Here is a 5,791-nt window from a genome sequence, read left to right as displayed (position 1 = left end):
CCGCCAGCCGGGCGCCGGCACTGCTGAGGGCCGGGTCGGGTCGTGCCGGGCCGGGCCGGGCCGGACCCAGCGCGTCCCCCGCCGCCCCGGCACGGCCGGGCCCCGCGCCCCTCGCCGGGGAGCCGCGGCGACCTGGCGCAGCCGGAGAGGCGGCCGATGCCGCTGGGCCCGCTGGCGAGGCGGCGGCTTTTCCAGACGGACCCTTCCGGGAGCGGAGAGTGGGAGGGAGAGGGAGCGGCTTTCCTCCCCGGGCTCCCCTTAGCGCCGGCCCGGGGCCCCGCCGCGGGGGCCGGCTGGAACGGCCGGGCTGTGTCACCCCTGAGGGAGGCCGCGGCGGGGCGGAGCCGGGCCGGCCGAGGGAGACTTACCGGCCGCTTCTGGCCTCCGTGCAGGACCCCGAGGCCGGCAGCCGACTTGCATAAATTACAATTAAATCTGTCCATAAATTAAAACTTGAATCTATCTATAAAAGCGATGTGCTCCTCGCAACCCTCATTATCTGGATCATTCATATTCCTGCATTAGTGCTACCATTTACTGGATGAGAGTCCCGGGAGTTCAATGACATGTCTTGTTAATGTCATGTCTCCACATTCCTGACAGCCCTTTCCTCATAAATCAAGCCTTGAAGTTTTCGGCATCTTTCTGGCATGGGGCATCCCAGAAATCATCTGCAGTCCTGGGAACTGGTGCACTGGAGTGGTGTTTCGTACAAATCTTTCCTCCTACGCTTGCATTCGTGGTCTTTGCTTTTCTAGATTTTTTCCATTAGTATAGTAGCTTCGCTTGTTACACTGGGATTATCTGGAGAGTTTATTGGTTCGGTAGATTTTACTCCTAACCTTGCTAGAGTCTCCATATGGACCAGGTGTCTTTGTGAAAAGTCTCATCACTGCCCACCTTGCCACTGTTCAGAAAACTCTGAACCTTTCTATGTGCATAATAAAAATGCCTTCTAACATAATATTGTCACCCTAAATAGAATTGCCAGGTAAATATACTTAGTCTGCTTTTCCAGATATTCCGCTTTTATCAACCTGTCCAAATTGTCCTTAATATGAACAGGAACCCACTGAGCTGTTTTTCTAGGAAGATGTGAGGCTGTTCCAGGAGTTAGGAAGATAGTTAAACCCAAACCATCAGCAAGTCTAAATTGTTTAAATGGCAAACCTGTTAACCTAACTCCTGGCACATTGCTAACCAGGTGCGCATAGGTAGCCCCCGAGGCATGATTTGGAAGAGAACATTACTTTACAAACTAATTCAGGAAACGGACTATTTTCAAGTGCAAATGCATGGATCTGAGAGAGGCTAGCAAACTCAATGATCAGAGATGGGGACTAAATGAGCTTGGTCAAGAAGGACTGCATAGTGTGGCCTCAGCGCAATCTCCATAGAGACTCTACTGAATGAAACACCTTTTACTGTTCACAAATTCACAAACACAGCCTCAGTAAGGGATCTGCACAAGTATCTGCAGAAAGGGTATTTGGACGCAGAGAACAGCAGCCTCCTGCTGTTCTGCCGCCTGAGCCAGATGCCTGTACGGGTGGGCAATCCCAGGCTGCGGCTCAGTACCAATGTGAGCTGAAGTTTGACCTTCTTGGCCGGATACACATGTTTGGTATTGAGCTTGTCAACCACATATGGGGTTTGTACGGGTGAAGGAGAGCTGAGTGAAAGGGACATTAACAGAATGAGCGTCTGCTGAGATTTGAGAAGAATCTCCAAGATCTTGCATGTATCAATGCGTATTTCAAATTCTTTAGTAGTGACCTTTGCCAGATTCTCTTCCACAGAAGAGGACAATATGGTGAGGAAGACTTGAATGCCTAATGTTAATTCAATCTGTTGCTTTGACTTTCTTTTAAGAATGTAAAAAGTTGGAGTTTTGCCTCCTGCAGAGAACTCAAATTAAGAACTTGAGTCACTAATGTAGCTGTTCAGTTGGAGTATTTGTCTGTGTTTGCTTCTTGACTTTGATCCCATCTCTCTAGGACAATTTATTGCTTGGGTAAAGTTCCAAAGTGTTTCTTTTTTACATATTAGTCTGCCACATGGCACCAAGCCTCCCAGCTACAGGAATAACCACTTGTTTAGAGATTACTGCCCAAGCATGGGACAAAGCTGCAGGCTTAAATAGGGTGCCTGGAGAGAAAGAGAATCCTTCATACTGAGAGATATCTATCATCAGTAACATAAGTTTTAGCACAACAAGGGAATGTCATGGTGGTCGTTTAAAAAGACAGAAAAAATTGTCAAACAGTAACACAAATGAGGCCTTTAAGTGCAGGGATTCCTGTAAATTTGCAGGAGACTTGTTTGTCTGAACTGCTGTCTCTGACTCCAGCAGAGAAAGAGCCCACCAGCTTATCCCAAAGTCTATTCAAGTTCCTCTCAGAGCACTTTTTTATTCTTCTAATACAAAAATCAGAAGGTACCACAATGAGTCCTTTAACCACAAGCCAGCCACAGCATTCCTTCACCCTGCAACTAGGATGCATGCAGGAGCAGTCATGCTGCCTTCTCTCCAAGTAAGCTCTCTCAGACCTTAGTAGGAATTGTCTTTTTCGGGAACCCACAGGGCCATGCCCCTAAAAGAGGAAGGCAAATTTATTCCTCTTTGCCCTGATCAAAATAAAAAGGCATATCGTGCCAAATTAAAGAGCTGAGCTAACAATTGAAATTAACAGGGAATGACAGACCATTTGCAGAGTTACCTATCCAGGAGGGTATTTTTGTAACTTGCTCTGTGTGTGAGAGAATTGCACCAGCAAAAGAGGAAGAGTCAGGCAAGAGGGGAAGGCTCCATACTCTGCAGAAGCAGAGGGTGGCGCACTCTGCACAGCACAAAGTCCACGCGTGGCGCTTCGGGGTTACGGCTATTACAGCTACAAACACGTTCTTCTAAATATTTCCTTAGCAGAGATCTTGTTCTTTAACCACTGGCAACACCATGTTCCAATTCCCTGTGCTTATTGCATGTTTTTCTGCTTACATACTTCTATTATTTGGTGTCACTTAGTCTGCAAAAACTTCATTAAAAAAGAAACTTGTGCTAACCACATATAAATAGCTCTTTTACTGGCAGACTATAATCAGGCTCAGGCATCCAGCTCTCCTCTCACAGCTGCTGAGGAAAAAAAATAATTTTGTATTAAATACAGACTATGTCACTAGAATTCAGGTCTTCGGGAATGTGCTTTATTAAAAACTGATCTAATATTGTATTTATTTATTTTACTTACTTATAAATTTTATTTATATATGTGAAACATTTATAGAATATTCTACCTAAGCAATTTTTAGCATGCCTGTTCTAACACGGATAAGTATTTAAAGTGTTACTTTCCTGACTCATTTCTATAAGCAGGGATGATACTCAGATGTAACTGTGGCGCGTCTGATATAACAACATAGCTCAGAAGGGATTTAATCAACCTCTACTCTACATAAGAGAAGGCTGGGAAAGCATAAAAAGCCGCGTTGTGTAACCAGAAGGTTTACAGATGAGAACTCTTGCGTACAGAGAACAAACTAAGATTTGAGGCCTTGTTACTGAAAGTATCTTGCCAATGCCCTCCTCCTGTGTAAAGCTGGATTCAGTTTGGTCACACCAGCTGTTTTGAAAAACAGAAACTGCTAAGAGCTGCATTCATTTCTGTGGGACATTCCACTACAGTCTCCCCGGGCGAGGAGAGTTACTTTTGGTATCAGGATGCCTTACATATCTAAGGAAATTAATTCAGAAAATTCTCTTTCCATGTATCAGAGTGTGAGTGTGTAAGAGTGGATGGAAATTACTGGTTTTAAGTGGTTTTAAGCTTAGATTTCCCACAATAAATGATTTTTTGCTGCCAGCCTGGAAGCAGTAAGTTTCTACTACTTTTTTTTTTCCTGGAAATTACTTTCCCAGCCTGAGGCTACTGGTTAAGAAAGTGCTGCCATTACACACACAAGTCCTATCCACTAACTTCATAAATGTCACTGTTCCACTGGAATCTTGTGCTTGCTTCAACATTTCAAGAGCTCTCAAAATGGCACAGTACAGTAGGTAACATGGGCCAGCCCTCGGAAGGACTTGCTAAAAGAGCTTGGAAACCTTGAGATTTTCAACAGGGAGCCCAACACAGAGAACAGGACATTTACTTTCTATATAACATAATCCTAATAAAAACTATGGCTTGAAAGGGTCACCAATCTGAGCTGAAAATACTTATGAGCAGGCTGCTTTAAGTTTGGTCCTTAATTCTAGGTGCTAAGTCATTGCTAAGCCATGGTGATGAAGTGTTGTGTGGACAGGTCCTGCTAGCAGAGGGATGCTGAGATCAGGGAACAAAAACATATTGACAGAATTTGCTAGGCCAAGAACAGAGTAAACACAAACATGAAAAATCAGCATACATTTGTGTCTGTGCTACATGCTCAAGGTCTACAGCTTGAAATAGCACCCTAGCCCAAACAGCAATCCTCAAAAGGATTACGGGTGCCTGCACTCAGATGACCCCTGGAAAGGAATCCAAATAACAGGGATGTAAGATCCTTAAAAAGAGAGCTGCATTGCTAGACTTGGGCATGTTCTCTCTCTTTCATTTAGATATTTTGATATTATTATTACAGCCCTGTCCAAGTGAAGAAAAAATCACTTTTTGAACACCCTCTTCTGCCAGCTCGTCCTTGACTTTCGTCCTCAACAAGTGTGCATTAACATAAGGAAACAGCAGATGGAATCTCTGTATTTACTTCTGCCACACCGAGCCTCATGGAAAAAAAAAAGTGGATTTCTTGTTTCAGGGATTTTTCAAAGCTTAACATGCATTTATGGTGACATCGCTCTGGGATTTAACCGCGAGTGTTAAGAAAAGCAATGCACCACAGCGCTATGCCACAGAGACCAGACTGCCCTTCAGGCAGAAGTGTTCTGCTTGGAAAAATCCCTTCCTTCTCAAAAACCCCTCCTGCCAGAGATGCCAAGTGTCCTGGGTTATGTGTTTATTCAGAACAGATATAACATAGTTGTATTTGCTTTTTCAGTTGACAGCTAACTCAAAGAAATGTTACGCAGGAGGAGCAAAATGTAAATTTGAACATGAGCAATCACAATAAATAACTGACAAGGTCATAGCCTAGGAACACCGTTTACACAGAATTTGCCCTGAAAATAAAAGAGTGAAATAAGAATTGACCACACAAAGAATTATTTGCATCTTCTGCCTTCAGTGCAAGAAGGATAAACAACCCAATTAAGCTCTCAAGATGTTCCTTACGTGCCCTTCCATCGAAGGGCTATTTCTACATTAGCAAATGCAAATTTCCCAGCAAGGCAGCATGGTCCAAGAGGGCAGCGAGCAGAGTCCTCTCCCTGGTTCCCTCTCAGCCGTAGGCTAATCATGTCGTTATTTTTTCTAGGTGTCCCCAGTCTGCACAATAAAGGATAACAGGCAGCTTCATCTCACAAGCACTGCAGGGATTACGTGGCTAGCTGTTTCACCTCTTTGGGAGTCAAGCATTATTTTCTATAGAGAGGACATCAAACCCACAGAACAGGTGGATAGCCCTGGATTACACACGAACTCAGCATCAGCGTGCATTCAACACAAGACTGCTGCCTTGGTGCCTGTGGCCAGCCCCTCCCGCTTTCATTACAAAGTATATCCCTGCTCTGTGCAGGGAGGTTAGACTAGATGACCTTTAAAGGTCCCTTCCAGCCAAAACTATTCTATGATTCTATAAATTCAAGACATTACTTCAAATTTAGACAATAAAATGGCAATATGGAAAGTCAAACACA

The sequence above is a fragment of the Chlamydotis macqueenii genome, chromosome 17 (genome assembly GCF_036417535.1).
Source record: "Chlamydotis macqueenii isolate bChlMac1 chromosome 17, bChlMac1.mat, whole genome shotgun sequence".
Taxonomy (NCBI): Eukaryota; Metazoa; Chordata; class Aves; order Otidiformes; family Otididae; genus Chlamydotis; species Chlamydotis macqueenii.
The sequence above is the reverse complement of the archived record's forward strand: the minus strand, read 5'-3'. Positions refer to the sequence as shown.